A 16,682-nucleotide genomic window follows, 5' to 3' on the forward strand; every position below is an offset into this window, starting at 1 on the left:
ACAAAGCAAAAATTATACCCACATACAACAAACTTTGACTTAATTTTAAGAGCCTTTATTTGCATGAAAAGAATTTGCTAAGATAAATGTTTTGTTTCTATATAAATGTAGACCTCATAGACTGCCTGCATGAAGCTTTCCGTGATCCTCTTACTACCTATATACAAACTTTCTTCTAAATAGGTTGGCTTTATTTGTTCAATATGGTTTAATTAAGTCAACGAATAGTCTGCTATTGAGCAGATTTGTGGTTTCATAATACATTTGATCTATTACATTTTTTAAGTTAAGAAAATATATGTTTTCTGAAATGTTTAGGTTTTCTGTATCTCTTGGGAACATTCTCAAAAGAGTCAGACATTTCGTTGTACAGGTTAGATTCTGGAGTATTAGCTGTTGCTTTGCTTTGTGACATGGAAATACCTCAGGTACTGTGTCTTTGGTGATATTTGGGAATGGCAATTGGCTCCCACAGGGGATTTATTGATTTACAAGTAAACAAAACCCAAAGTGGTTCCTTTCCCTCCCTTCTCATCTGCTTCTGCAACTTCCGGCCCGAGAAAAAGTGAATTCAGAGAAGCGATTAAATATTCAGTAAGCTCTAGGATGTGTAAGACACTGTGCTAGCGGTTTGAGATGACTTAAATGTAAGAATGTGTGCCCCTCGATATATAAACTCATAATTAGGAAGTAAGAAAACAAGAAATTAACTTTACTTGAATCCACGACAAAAAATAGAAGAGAGTGAAATCACTTCTTGGGAGTGAAGGTGTTAACATAATAGCCCCAAATAATTAGCACTTGAACTGTGCCAGGCATTTCACCTGCCCTGTGCCACTTACTCCTGACACCCAGCTGTTAAATATTATCTGCACTGTAAAGCAAGGCTGTGAGTGTGGGGACTCAGCACCCCCTTTCCGTGCTGGAGCTGTCTGGGCTCTAGGCACAGCTCCCATCCTTATTCCTGAAAATCCCATGCCCTGCTACGGAAAGCCTCCCGGGAAAGACACAGAGAAGCAAGGCCCTTGCGCGTTTTCAGAGGATTTGGTGGTAACTGTCCAGAAAGAGGGATCGTCGGCATTGTGGCACAAAAGGGTGAAAGAGAGAGAGAGGCTGTGAATCATTAATTGTAGAGGGAAGAGTAGAAACAAGACTAGGAGGGAGAGGGGGCTGCTGTCCAGGAAGGCAGAGGAGCTGCGCCTGGATTCTAGGACTGAGGACGCGAAGATTTGGGAAGATTTGGGAAGACGGCGTCCGTGTGGGGGGGGGCTGATGGGGCTGGGGGGGCTGATGGGGCTTACGGGGAACAAGAGGACTTGCAGCCCTGCTGCTGTCTCACATGGAGGACAGTTGGGGGACACAAGTGCACATGGTGCCAGCATCAGGGACTGAGGGGGGACAGGGGAATCGGGCCAGAGATGCAGACACACAGGCAATGGGACTGTTGTACCCGACGAAGGAGGAGTCTCAGGGGCGGGATTTGGTAATGTAAGAGGAGGCCGGAGAAAGATTGCCGCGATGGCGTGGAAAGGGAGGAGGGTTACTGTTTGCAGTTTTTTTTTTTTTTTTTTTTTTGGAGTAATGGACAACTAAGTGAACATGTTAAGTTCTCAACCAAAAAAAAAAAAAATGCACCTATTCTTCCTACATCTCGCCTTCTTAACCACTTAAATAACTCCTGAACTCCATCTTTGACCTCTCTGGACCTCGCTCAGAGATCCTTGTGGCGGAACATAGGTCAGTCTTCACAGCCACATTGGGGTGAATGAGGGAAGAGCAGTATGTATGTAAAAGGAAGTGGAAAGGAAAGGTCACAGCTTGAGGAATTGCCTAAATTTGGGTGTCAGGAAAGGGGCAGAAACCCCATGGGAGCAGGGAGGAAAATCACTTGGCCAAATACGATGTCCGAAATTCCAGAGAAGTTCTTGAGAGGAGGCATGCTCAGCGATGCTTCAGAGAATACGGTCAGGAAGATGGTGTCTGAGAAACTGCAGTCTTGAGGAATCGATCGTTTATGCTGTCTAACATTATTATTCTCACTTTTAAAAAGAAGTGTGTGAATAGAGGACAGACTTTACTCTGAAGAGAGACTTAAGAAATTAGAGTTCATATAAAATTTTACAAATTCAGTGTTAAGATTTATCATGGGTATTTTTTCCCGTAATTGCTGACCCAAGAAAACTTCATCAGTTATTTAGTAGACACAGACTACATTCTGTGTTCTAGATGACACTGAAAGATAAATGTTAGGTAATTTTATGTCTATTTTAGAATAAGTGAATTTTAGGTAGAGAGATTAATGAGTTTTTCCAAATATTTTATGTTTTGAGTCTGCGTAGCAAGTCTGTTTAATGAGCTCTAGATGTAAAAAGTACCAAAAGTCACTGAAATTGAGTGGATGTTTAGAGAAAAGGAAGTCCTGTGGTATAAATGACCCAAATGCATAATATTTTCACACTGGTATAACTAGTTTGAATTATTTTTTTATCAAATTTTGTGTTGGGTAGGGAGGGAAGGAATTGGTTTATTTCTACTGTCAGACTCCTCTTTATCAGGAAAATATTTAACTGTAGCAAAACACACAAAAGTACTTGCCCCCTAATAGATCATTTCTTCTATGGCATTTCATTATATGATAGATCGTCTGAAAATTATTACTCACATGGCTAAGATACGGAAAGCAATTTAATGAAGAGGCAATTTACTCAAGTGAAAATAGATCACTTTCATCTAACTTAGCATCTCATGTAAGAAAAAGCAAGTCTCTGAGAGTAAATAAATCTCCGACTTGCTTCTGGTTTTGGTTAATTTGTATACCCGTCATAAAGTCCTAAACGTAACGATTACATATTACACTTACATGTTATATCACACATACATGTAAGCATAAATTAAACTTGTGCTATTTCTTCCCCTCCCACGTACCAGAACATTAAGTGTTTTTGTAAGTCGTTTTGCTTACCAAAACGCCTATGGATATTTTTCCTGAATTAGCACATGGCTGCATATTTTGTTTGCATGATTCCTTTCTGCTCTTTGAATTTGCCCACTGATCACTGGATTGGACATTTTACATGAATTTCCCTCCTGCTTTTTGGTCTTGGGGAACTCACTTCCTGTGAAAATAATCAGAGCTCTGTCAGACTACCAGGAATATGTGACCTGCTTCTTACCCCAACCTTCTCAGAATGATGAGTTCCTTAATGTATGTGGGCTTGGCCAAACCATCGCATACTTTCAAGTACAGCTTTGGGTTTTGAATTTCCAAATGTGTTCTCTTTAAATAATTTTATAACCTTAATATTTTTAAACTAGGAATTGGGTAAAATGCTGGCTGTTCCCGTGCATTCTCCAGCTCAGGGACCGTGTTGCCGGCTTCACGATGCCCGGTGGGATGAACAAGAAGCCACTTGTCACAGCCGTCTGTTTCCTGGTAGTTTACACACCAGAAACTGAAATCTGAGAACAGCACTTGAAGGAAAACAAAGAGCTTTACAGTATTTTTTTTTCTTTTCAGGAAAACACACAGAAGCTAATTTTAGCTTCTTGATCAAATTGACCCAGCCTTTAACCCTGGCAAACGTTACCACAACACACTTCCAATAGACAATAGTTTGCATACCAGCATCACACTGGAAACAGATGTGCACGCAGAATTGGCCTCTTTTTCCCCTCCTCAGACGGAGCCTGCCCCCGTAGTGAAAGCTGAAATGTGGTCTTTCCTAATTGGGGTAAAAACTGGGTCTTCTTTCAAATTTCAGACTACAAGCTTTTCTGACTTCTTAAAAATTTATTATGTCACAGTTATGTTTTGACCAGAGTTTCAAAATATCATTCACTGGAGAAACATCTCTTGGCTTCAGCAGGACTTTTATCCTGGGGAAAAAAAGAAAAAAAAAAGAAAAGAAATAAATTGTTAGCAGCTGCGCTATTCATGAGCGATGCTTGCACAGTTTATATATTAAAACGTTTGGAATGCGAACAATTACCTCTTTTACTTTCTCACCAAGTCTCCTATAGTTCATCTAAATTGCATTTTTATTACTGAAGAAATGTCAGTCTCCGCCCTCCCCAGCTCCATCCATCCTGACTTGACCAGGTACGCTCCCTGAAGCCAGCACCCCACGGCCGCTGTCCACAGCCCCCCGCCCCCTCCAACCCCAACGCTGGCTCCTGGCCACACTTGTGACTGGGCCCAGCGGGGCCTTCCGCTCTGAAGGAACCAGAAGGGTTATCTCAGCTCAGGGTCCCAGGCTAAGCTCTTCTCCCAGCCTCTGGGGACCCCAGTAACTTCTGCATGCTCTAGAGCATTCCCATCTTCGTGGGCAGACAAGAAAGAAATGTCTCTGTTTCCTTGAGTGATGAAAAAGGACGTTTCCTGTCTTGTTTGCAGTAATAATTGCCTTTCTTAAGACATCTTTCACTTTGGGGGAGCTATAATTGGGTGTGATGTGTGTCCAAATAAAACGTCCACACATGTGAGATGGGATGAGGTAATATTGTCTCAGGGCTTTCCAGATTTTTTTTTTGATAATTCCTTTTTGAAACAGATTGATCCTGTGACTTCACTGAAGCCACCCCTCAAAGGTCCTTACCCACAAATGCAGAATGACCTAGGGACCAGCCACAGAATGTTCTTAGGACTTGCAACATTTATATTAGCAAATTATTTTCATACAAATAGAGGCCCCTCAAATTAAGTGTTTAAAAGTTTCTTTTACATGGCATGATTTTCACTTTTTTTAATTGTTAATATGCTAAGAAAATCATTTCTATAGCTATTGTAAAGGTACAGGCAGAGGAACCCTAAGAAATTTTATGTTTACAGCTTGTATTTAAGGAAATGTGCAAATTTTTTTTCGAACTGTGGACTTTATATAACAGAGCATGATGTAATTTGCTGTGCTTATCAGACTTTTAGAAATCATAAGAATTTATTCTTTAATGGATAAAGAATTTGTACCCTTCTTTCAAACATTCTTCTCTCTTAAAATAATCACGAACACAACTTGTTACTCTAGGTAAATTGTTTACGTTAAATGGAATTTTAGGAGATTATAATACATGTATGTGGAATTACACGAGTAAATAGCCCTTGAAGTGCTGTAGCGATCAGTGACTGCATAGTAAATATGTTAAGTGGAAAAGTGATTCTAAGTTCCGTAGGGGCAAAGGCAGTTATTTGTCTGATATCTATACCAAAATTCTATTTCTTATATTTGCAAGCTAATGGCCAATAGCTACATTTGAACTTTGCAGAGGGAATTTAAACTATTTTCCTAGAATTTTTGTTGGCCTGCCAAAGGGGGAAACTTCTCATTAGATTTTGATTGTGAAACCCAATACTTTTTGTGTGTTTGTTTTCATTACCCAGGGATTCTTTTGGCACATTTTATTTTTTCATAATAAAGTTCATGCTTCTCTTAGTAACACATGACTAGCTCATAACTACCCTGGGTGTTTTTTCCCCGTTTACAATTTTCTACCAAGCTTGTAAGTTTCATTTCATTAATGCTGAGTCAAACATGTGTAGTTTATGAGCTTGAACAACAGATTAGGAAATGCACAATTCCATTAAAATATGGTTATATTATCAGAGGGCTTATATAGTAATACCAGACAGAAGTTCTGTGTGATATACATTTATTGTTGTGCAGATGGTCAGAATAAACACTCAGAATTACAGCGGTGCTTCCGACTGACTCAGGCTTCCTGGCTGTACACACATGTCCACTGAGGGGCTCTGAGAGGGAGGTCACACCCCAAATTCTACACACCGTAATCTTGTCTCCATGAGATGTGCAGAGTGTAGAATGGTTGTAATAAAGAAGTATCCTTCAAGGAGCAGACCTCAGGATCACTTCAGAACCGTTGATGGATTTATGTTGTTTACTAGAATAAGATCACATTAACTGCAGCAGATGACACCAGGGCTTTCCCTGCCTTTGCTTTGAATATTTCTTGGTGGTCCCCAAGGTGGGGTGTATTCTTCCTGGTTTGGGCAAAAAGGGTGAAGCGACTTACCCGGGACTCACAAGCAGCAGATCATGGAAACCCAGACTCTTAACCTAACTCCTAAAGGTAAAAGACACTTAAAAAAAAAAAAAGATTATTCATTTACTTGCTTTTTGCATTGAAGAACAGCGGAGGCCAGAGGTATGGTGGGCGAGAGGATTCACCAGAGGCAGTGTAAGGGGCAGAACAGGCAGATCTACTGAAATCTACTGCTGAGGGGAGCAGCGTGGAGACAGGAGAGGTCTGCTGTGTCTTGTGCTCCCTGACCTGGGATCAGAGTCGGGCTATAGCGGTGACAGTGCTCAGACTTAACCCCTAAGCCACCAGGGAGGGCCCCTGTTTAAATCTGTGATGTAGCATCTATGTCCCCTGGGCTCTGTGCCTGTCCGTGCTATAAATGCGTGTGTGCCTGGGCGGCCTCCCACCCACCATCCCAGGGAGCGTTTCTTCTCCTAGCTAGGGGTGACTCTCCCCAGAAACCTGATTTTCAGTTTTTTCATCAAGTGAGCTAAAAGCATTCTGCCAGGCTAATATGTTTTAGTTTACCCAGTTAAATTTTCCAGAAGTGGAGCAGAACCAAGAGTGACGTTCATGTTTGGTGACATGGATGTCGTATTTATATCACGTCCATGTTGTGGTGTCCATCCAGATGTTGTGTTCGCCCCTCTCCTCTGGCGCCTCCAATTTTGTGAGTTTGAATCGTGGAGCAATAGCAGCGCTCCAGAAAGTTCAGAAAGTGAGTACCTCCACCGTGTTCCCACTCAGTTAGCTTTTCACAGTATTAGACTTGACTTTGCAGTTCTCGTTAAAAAGAAACAGAAAAAAAAGTGACTTGGTTTCTTGTAATCTCCCTCAGGATCTGCTCGGCCAGGTTGCTTGTTCTCCTGTTAGCCAGGCTTTTACCTCCTGCTGGGGGTGCCGCTCCTTTGAAGTCTGGGGGGGGGTGGGTGAATGGCGCGCAGGTTGTGAGTGCCCAGAAAGTCAGGGTGCTCCTAACCCAACTTCATCGGAGCTGTCTGCACTCCCAAGGACAGAAGCAATTACATGGTTCATTCTGCTACAGAGTGAATCGTCTACTGAGAACTTGTTTGTATTTTTATATGTTTTTATGGCTCACGTTTTCAGTGACCCATGTTATAAAGTAAACCATAACTACTTCTGTAAGCATGTTCCAGTAGTAAAGCAAAACTGTATATGCCTAGATATTTATATCACTTCACTCAAAGCCTTGGAGTGAAACTTTGAAAAAAAATTCTTCCCAAACATTTCAGTGAGAAACTCAATTTCGAATCCTTGGCAGTCTCATGTATGGGCTTTCTTACATGATTGTTGAATAACATGTTATTATACGTGGGGGAAGAATAGTTCTTTTGTTGGCTGCATTACATTTTGTGGTGAAATTGGAGAAAACAAATCATTAAGGAAGTCTATTTTGGTTCAAGACATTACACACTTATGACGAGTCTGTTTTTTAACCTTGCCAAGTTAAAAGAAAATGCAGACCCATTTATATTGGAACAGGAAGGCATGTTCTAGATTGCAATCTGCCAGTAGCATCGTGTACATAGACACACACACACACACAATGTGTAAATATATGTGCAGACACTATATATAGCCAGCTGCTCCTCCAAAGTTACTTCTAATTGACTATGGGTGATTTTTCTAGATGTGACTTTACAAGAAAAGAAAAATACGTTTTCTTGATGAGATGTTCGACTCTGATAACCCCACTCGAGCCTGCTTTCCGCTGACCTTTCCCTGATCTTCCAAGACCCCATGCTCACCTCTTCCTGGACCCTCCTGCGAAAGCAGCATCCTGTGGTCAAAACACAGAAGGAAAAACTTTCACAGATTTTTCAGAACCTCTCTGTGTGTCTACTAGTTGCAGTTAGCTGAAGCAGAGAGAAACTGATCGCAGGTCTGCTCCTTGAAAGAGGTGGGGTGGCTTGCTAGCTCTGAGCCCCTCTGTGTCTGTGATTTATTACAATACGAGGGTGTCACTGTAACGCTGACATTAGAATGTGGAGCACAGAGCAACATGCGTTAGGATGGACTGCAGCTTGCAGGCTAGCTTCCTACCTCTCCTACCTCTCTGGATGATATCTGTGTCTTAGAAGAGACTGCTGTTTGTACATGAATAAAGCCAGGAGTAATTTTTTATGGTCATAAAATGATCCTAAGAGCTCCTGAGCTTTGCAATAACAGGGGTGCAGGCTTAGCTGGGTCCTGAGTGGATGTGGTGGAAGAAGTCCTATGCGCCTCAGTTTACTCATCTCTACGGAAATATCATTTCCATAGGACGCTCCAATGGTAGAAGGAGCTCACTGAAGCTTGTCGTGCCCAGCAGAGCTTCTGCAGACACCCCTAGAGCATCACAGGCACAAGCAGGCTGTTGCCCAGTCGTGCCAGCAGTCGATATCATCAGACCAAGGCCAGCTCAGCTACTGCTCAACTCAGGTCACCCCTGGGGGACAGTGAATGCACTCTCTTGCAAAATTTCTATTTCACTGCAAATAATGCAGGTCATTCGCAAGAAGAGGCTATTTGAAAGAGGAAATGTATTGGTGTCAGGGAGACTTTTTCTTTTTCCCAACCGAAGTTCTCTCTCTTCCTCTTTATTTTGCATTATTCTGTCAGCCTGAATTTACTTGCCAAAGAAATCTGGAAGAGTCAGTCGCAGACAGGACATAAGTGGTAGGTGTTCAGTGGGGCAGTGGAACTAATTACGTAGTGACCTGTGGATAGAAGCTCCAACTCTTGATGCTCCAACTTCTTCCTTTCAAAGAGGAAGAAAAGAATGAATGAACCTGAAGCGGACCCTCTGGATCTGAGCAGGTGCCAGTGTTATAAACCAAAGCCGCCTCAAAAATTACACAGAGGGCCCTCCCTGGCGGCGGGTCAGGTTGGAGCTCGGCACCGCGAAGCTCAGCCCAGCTGCAGCCACTTCAGTGCGAGTTCGATCCCTGACCTGGAGCTGACCCACAGGGCGCGGCGGACCTCTCCTGTCTCCCCTGTGGCTCCCCTCAGCAGCGTCCTTTGTCCATCGGCCTGTTCTGCCCCCTGCTGTTTCTGGTCAGCCCTTTTGCCTCCCTGCACCTCTGGCCTGTGCCCCATTTCTTTTGCATGAATAATTAAAATATATATATTTTTAAATTACACAGATATATATAAAAGGGAAAGGTAGAAGACCCTTCCCCATCTTATTTGAATAGGAATCGGTTACTTTTTACACCCCAGAAGAGTGATGAAGGCCCAGACCAAGCCCACCAAGGGCTGAGGCCACTCCCGGTGCCACACAGGAGTAAGGACCACGAGTGGCCTCCACAAGGACGTCACGGCAACACCAAGGCACTGGTGCTGGCTCCCACAACTGCTCGGTCCCCGAATAAGGAAGTCATCTAGTGTGTATTTTCTGAAAGTATTACTCTGTGTTTGCATATGATAACTTGGGCTAAAAATGTCATTCATGAGCTGCCATTCTAAAACTTGTCTCAAGCCTATAGTGAATAGGTGAATTTTTTTTAAATGATTTATTTATTGGTGCATGCAGAACTGGGGTACAGGCCAGAGGCCCAGGGGTGGTGAGAGGCTTCACCAGAGACAGAGCAGGGAGCAGCAGAACAGGCAGATCGACGAAGTCCACTGCTGAGGGGAGCAGCGGGCGGGTCAGGAGAGGTCTGCCGCACCCTGTGGTCACCTCCGGGGCAGGCGGGGATCGAACTCATGCGGAAGTGGCTTTAGCTTCTCAGTGCCGTGCTTTAACCCGCTGCGCCCCCAAGGAGGGCCAAATAGGTGAATTTTTTAATGAAATGATTTGCTTCTTTATGGAAGGCAATACTGCACGGGGGGGGGGGGGGGGATTTGTCTTAAATTATCTCAAGTATCCACCATAGAGAAAAGCCCAGCTTTCTGTGCAAAATAAATGTGCTGGATTTATTTGAGGAGAGTTGCGCCCACACAGAACTTTTTCATCTTCAGAGGGGCATTTCATAACACCATCAGGCGTGTTTTGTCTTAGATTTTATGATGCTTCACAGCACGTCTGCTTGTCCCCGAATATGACCTGGTTTCTCACATTTGTTTTGAAATAAACACCTTTCTTGTTCCTAGTACTCGTCAACCAAATAGAACTCTTCCTCTTATTATTTTCAACTAGAGGTGGAAATATCTGAAAATTTTACAAAATCATAAAATACATGCCCAGTTGTTTAGTTGGTTTTGGATAAAGAAGTTTAGAGGCCGAGTTATAAAGCAGAATTGTCTCATCTAAGCATACTCTGAATACATATATACATACACTTATGTGATTTTCTGAAATAAAAGCATAAACGTCTTCAAATTAAATTTATTCATCTTCTGCTTGAGCATTCTTTAAAACTATAGACCCTAGTGGTTCTTTTATATTTTTAAATCTTGCATTATTTAAGTCTTTGTAATATCCCACATATGTTGAAATTGCTCTCTCCCCTCACGTGACACAGGACAAGCCCACAGAATACCGCCTGGGTGGTCCTGCAGTGTTCCAGAAGCAGCTGCACTGTTTTTTTCCTCTGGGTGCCCTTATCTTGGATATTAATGTTGAAAACATTATAAGACTTTTCATAATGTCCCGATACTCTTTCTGGCCCGAAAATACACACTTATTTCGGAAAGGAAGGAAAAAAAAAAAATCAAGCCACCGTCTTTTGCTTCTTTCTGGGCTGCAAAAAGTTCCTGTTTCTACTGCAGAATATCTCACGAGTGGGCAGAACACCTCCGAGGCTTGGTACTGGCTAAACACCTCTGGACACTTCCTCTGAAACTGACATTCTAATCTGCCTTAAAATTATGGGGTCAGCCTTCGTGCGGGTTTATCAACATGTCAGCATCTGCCGAAGCGAAAATAGCAGCTAACAGAACTCATCGGCTCACACTGGCCTTAGAGCCCTCCGATGAAGCCTGAAGTCACACCCAGATTTCCAACTTTGCTCACGGGAAGCGGGGATGCCTTACGAGCAATCTGCCATTGGCACTAACTAGTTCACAGAATTGGCTCTGTGCTGGTTCCCATCAGGGGGAGAAAAAGTGGATGAAGAATTCTGTATCTAGTTGACTTGTACTAAGAAAAATTTAAAGGGATTTTTTTTATTATAAATCATAGGAAGAGCATAGGTTAGTGGACCCTTTATCACCGAAGGGGTATCCAGTGAATGGTTTCTTCTCCCTTCCTTATAGATCTTAGTGTCTGGCGTGGTTGCAGTCTTTGGAAAGATGCTCTGACTGAAATCTCAAGATCACACTGTTTTCTCAGCCACATGATAGCCTTCTAGAACTAGTTACTCCCAGGGTCTCTCTATACAGAATTTATGATTCCCTCTGTCTCCTGGAACAGCGTGTAAGGTTTTCAAATGAAAACTTTCTTTTTCTAAAGTCACACAGATGTAGGCAAGACTCAGGAGTCGTCTCTCCAAGGTAACTTCACCTTGGCGGTTGAACTCTGAACTTGACTGGAAAGCACCGTTTAAAATAACCACTTTATTAGTTATCTGTTCGCTTGTATTCCTCCTAAAATTCTTGAGACAACATATCAATACCTCCTCTTAGAAGCAGGGAGTCACAGAGAATTATCAGAGAGACAAAGGAGAACTCCAGAAAAGGCCAATTTCGCCCTTTTCCTTCTGGAGTCGAAGAAGTTTACTTCAAACTGGACCTGTTCCAGGACACCCCGGTGTGAGCTCGGCCGCCTGTCTGTGGGTCCTCACCCGAGCACTTAAAATTTAGTTGTATTCAGGCGCACACAAAAGGGTCAAAAATGGGTTAATTTACAAAAGGGAAAAGAAAAGGAACAAAGCAGGGAAAGAGAGTTACAAGGTAACTAGAATATCTTGCTGGCTCGGCTGACTTGGAGCTCTGGTGACAAACTAGTGACAAACTACCTGATAGCCCCCAGGGGTCCGGAGTTGGATCATGGCACCCTGCTTATCCTCCAGTGTCCCAGAATGCCGCTTAGCTCCGCCCTTGGGCCCTCGCAGTTCTCTCCCTGGTGCTGCTGGGAGTTGTAGTTTCCACTCACTGGCTAGGGGGTGGAGTCCACAAGACATCCTTTAAGGCGTCCTTCCCCTCAACAGAAGTTTCTTGGGTCTGAGAAACTAAGCCTGCCTTCCTCCCTGTGGGTCAGCATTCACAGCACCCCGTGCACCTGTCTGCCCGCCCCCCTCACACTGCAGCCAGAGGCTCGTGGCTGGGGGTTTCGGGGCACCCACCCGGCCTGGGGCCGGAAACCAGCTGATCCCCTCTCGCCCTGCCGAGGCCTCGACCTGCTCTCTTCACTCTGCTCTGCCTTCCCCTTGCCTCTCCTCCTTTCCCTCCTGCCTCTGCCTCTCCTCCTTCCCTTTCTTTGGCCCTTTTGTTTTCTCCCTCATATCCTCCTCCTGAATTTTCTAGAAGGTTCTACAGTTACAAGCACTGGGAACTCGTTTTCTTTTTCCACTTTTCTCAGTTCATGTTAGCTCTGCAAAGTCTAAAGTCTCAGTAGGAATCATCTGGTCCCAGTGTAGTGACCCCAGTTGTCGTTCTTAATGGGTGTTCACATGAATCCCCAGGAGGGCGGGAGCCCTCTCCCCTTACCCTGCACCTTAACCCCATGTTGTCCCATTTGCCTGACCAGGGCCACCCAGGCTTTCTCCAACTAGCAACTCTTATTCTACAAGGTCCGCACCTAAAACTTTACATCCATAAGCTTTCTTACAGCCCACCTTGAGCCCAGCCCCCAGTGCTTCCATAGCACTGTGTACAGCTCTATATTTAGCATTTGCCATCTTAATTATAATTCCCATACTTGACTATGATTTCCATGACAGGAAGAAAGCATCTTTATTTTTAATTTTTAAAGATTTATTTATTTATTTATTTATTTGTGCACACAGAACTGAAGTACAAGCCAGAAGCGCAGGGACAGTGAGGGGATTCACCAGAGACAGAGCAGGGAGCAGAACAGGCAGACTGATGAAGTCCACAGCTGAGGGGAGCAGCGGGCGGGTTGGGTCGGGAGAGGTCTGCCGCACCGTGTGTGTCACCTCCGGGGCGGGGGCTCGAACTCACACTGAAGCCATTGCGGCTGGCTTGCAGTGGTGCGTGCTAACCCGCTGGACCACCAGGGAGGGCCCAGCATCCCTATTTATTCAACACTGTACCTCGAATGTGCTTAGGGGCTCAACGCGATGAGTGGTAAAGTGAATGTTAGAGTTTCCAGTTGTAAAATTATATTTAAAAAAGCACTTTTAAATGAGCTACTTAATTTCGAATGGGTTTGTGTTAGATGCCCCAAAAGAATTCTGTTACCTGGTCATTCCTTTAACACAGACAGCAGCAGATAGCAGAGTAGGAATACAGCCAGTGTGCCACTGTCTCATATATTAATTGCTTCCTGTACATAGCAAAGGGAGAAGAAAATCAGCAGTGCTGGAGTCTTCAAGGAGACACAAAGTTTGTGCACGTGGTGATCTCTGAGCCTGTTGTAACAAGAGACATCGCAGCACCTCCCACTAAGTCCCAGAAGGCAGAATAAAGGCCTTTAGGTAAAAAATAATAATAAGGTTTCTCCCTGGTGGTGCAGCTGGTTAAAGCTCCGCATTGTGACGCTCTCCACAGCCACTGCAGCACAAGTTTGATCCCCACCAAGAGCTGAGCAATATGGCGCGGCAGACCTCTCCTGACCAGCCCACTACACCCTACAGCAGTGTCCTCCGTCCCTAGCAGTGTTCTGCTCCCCACTCTGTCCCTGGTGAATCCTCTCACCCACCACACCTCTGGCCTATACCCCAGTTCTGTAAGCATCCATAAAATCTTTAAAATAGTAATAATAATAGCAAAATAAAAAGCCAGGACAATCAAAATCTTTGTAATTTTATACATATAAGAGTTTGTAAGTTAAAGATCTACTAAAATAGAGTCATCTCCTACAAGGAAGCCGTGCTCTTTTTTGTTGAATTATTAAAGTCGTGTTGAATCAGCTCCCATGTGCAGAACTGTCACTGCCGGGCGAGTCACGTAAGCGTGACCGCCACTTAGCTGCACGCTGCCACGACCCACTTGTCAAAGTGCCTTCAGCGCAGCTCAAACGTCAGCATCACGCTGAATATGAGGAAAGACCCCCAGACATCATCTTAGGTGGTTTCAAATAGTTTTTTTTTAATGTGTCTGGGCAGGGTGGAGAGTATTAGCCATACAAGGCCAGCCCATAGGTCAGTCCTTTTTTAAAAAAAAAAATTATTTATTATGTATGCATACAGAAGTGGAATACAAGCCACAGGTGCAGGGGCGGTGAGAGGATTCACCGGAGACAGAGTGGGGAGCAGAACGGGCAGATCCACTGAAACACACTGCTGAGGGGAGCAGCTCTGGGCGGATCCAGCTCACGCCCAAAGAGGCCGCTGCTGGCTCTACAGTGTTGCTCTGTAACCCTTTGCGCCACCAGACAGGGCCAGAGGTGAAAGTGGTAAAGAATTCTTTCATCGTTGCCCCTCAACCGGCTGCTTCGACTCTCTTCATCGTCAGTTTAAAAAATCGAGACCAAAGATGTTGAAATCTCCCCTCTGGACATAGCCACACCAGCCCAGCTTCTGAAGAACCTACACACCATTCTTTATGCAAGAGGCGGAGCAGGACGGAGTTGTAGGGGCAGGTGGAAGCGTCCCCTGTGTGGAGGGGACACCATCCCTTCTAGGAAAGACCTGATGGGTGCCCCGGCGCTCAGTCCACACGGCAGATTATAACCGAGCCTGTTCGGTTCAGGTTCTCATAATGAAGCACCGCGAAGATACATTTTTAGCTTCCAAGACTGCTCAGTTGAAAAGCTAAAAATGCCTGGCTTTGACTGCTCAGTGGTGTCATGATGAAATCAGCCATGGCGCTGCAAGAAGAATCTCTCTGAGCACTTGGCTCATCTGGTGGCTGTCCTGCGCGGTAGACACACCAGTCTCTTCACACCTCTTTTGTTCACCCTGTTTCATCTGCCAGGAGAACATCCCTCCACCTTCCCGTCTCCCACTTGCCCCCCCGGACAGCTTCTCCTGCGCTGTTCCCCACCCCCAGCTGAACCAGGGGGCCCAGTCTACCCCATGTCCCAGCCAGAGACCTGCCCGAGACAGCTCAGGGTGGGGACAGTGTGAGTGCTGAGCTGATCGCGTCCCTCTCAGGACCGTGGGCCGTTCCGGGGAGGAGCGGGCTCACCTGCTCAGTTTCCATACCCCAGCCCGGCCCGGGGGCCCGCAGCCCGCCTCTCCCCAGTTCTGAGTGAGCCGCAGAAATGAAAGAACTGTAAGCACGAGTGAAATTGAGGTTGGTTAGTGGAACAGCCTTCCGAGGTGTGTCTGCGTGACAGCTGTTTGATATCAGCGTCTGTCCCCAAGTGCATTCACCATCAGGCGGTGACTATACAATAAATGTCAGGGTCAGCCTGCACCTTGCCCCTTGATGCTTGAGCTCTTTCCCCCACCCCCCCGCCTCTCAGTAGGGCTGTGCAAGTCTCTCCTAGCCCTCTTCTTTGTCACTACTCCTTTAATTTACACGTTTGGTTGCCTGGTTCCTGTTACTCGGCCTACAAGTCTGTCCTATGTCATCTCCTTTGAGTAATTTATAACCTCCATAAAATGCCACGTAGAGGCCCTTTTTTACAATTTTGAGTAATGGTGAGAAAGAATTGCCCTGGGAATCAAAAATCCAATGAGTCATAGATTATTTTGTTATTTATGACCAGAGAGTGGTCATTGACAATATTTGGCAATTTTACAGCTATAAACCTAGGCTATTGTGCTTTAGAATGTAATTTATTAAGCAAATAAAACTCTTACTAGTAATGGGTCCTGTTAAATCTGGGGGACCACGTGAGCCTCAGGCCGGTACAGCTGTAGAAGTTCATAGTAGCCACATACATCTCGGATGTCTGGACACTAATATTTTACACTTACTTCATGGCTTTATTTATTCAGTTGCCTTTATATTCTTGATTGGATTCTGACCAACCATTTTGGTTTAAGAAGTCATTGGCTTTGAATAGTGAGGGAGGAGATTGGAGAACATAAAAGGAATTTATGTTGCAAAGGCATAAAGCCTTTCTTCATTAGATAGGACAGTTTGTAAATTCAGACTGTAGAGAAACACCAGATGTGTTGGTGGCAAATACTGATTGAGAATCATCTCTGAAAAAGACAAGACAAAGACCTAAAAACTAAATATACCTGAGGGAGAAGCAGGACAGAGAGCTAATAAGTAGGTGAGTGCGTGCTCGAGTGCAGCCGTGCAAACACTCACAAGCACCAAAGCAAACAAGAGTGACTGAGTAAGCTAGAAATCGCTTTTTGAAATTTTTCATTTACATCAGTGAGTTGTCACGTTGGCTTCGTTTTACAATTATTAGTGACGGTCTAGCTATCGCTACCTTTCTGTGTGTTGGGACAAAGGGAAAATCTTGACATTCTCAAAAGAGGAAGGCACATTTTGTTTCTGAAAAATGACATTAGGCAGCACTTGTTTGTTTTTAAGCTGGAAATACCTGCTGGAGTGTCATCGTGACGTGCATGCATGTGACCAGGTCGAGGACTGGAGAGATTCAGTGATGTACTTCGCAGGACCTTGCTCTCTGGAAATGGATCGCTGGAGTTTAACTGTTGATCAGCTTTAGCCCC

The 16,682-nt window shown here is 44.4% G+C and overlaps 1 protein-coding gene across 1 annotated transcript in view; it reads left to right on the forward strand.

Moving 5' to 3' along the window:
* Nucleotides 1-16,682, forward strand: part of GMDS (GDP-mannose 4,6-dehydratase) — a 322,854-nt gene that overhangs the window by 227,429 nt on the left and 78,743 nt on the right. The gene's annotated exons all lie outside the window — the stretch shown is intronic.

This window comes from Condylura cristata, unplaced genomic scaffold (assembly GCF_000260355.1).
Source record: "Condylura cristata isolate star-nosed mole 26May11 unplaced genomic scaffold, ConCri1.0 scaffold00052, whole genome shotgun sequence".
Taxonomy (NCBI): domain Eukaryota; kingdom Metazoa; phylum Chordata; class Mammalia; order Eulipotyphla; family Talpidae; genus Condylura; species Condylura cristata.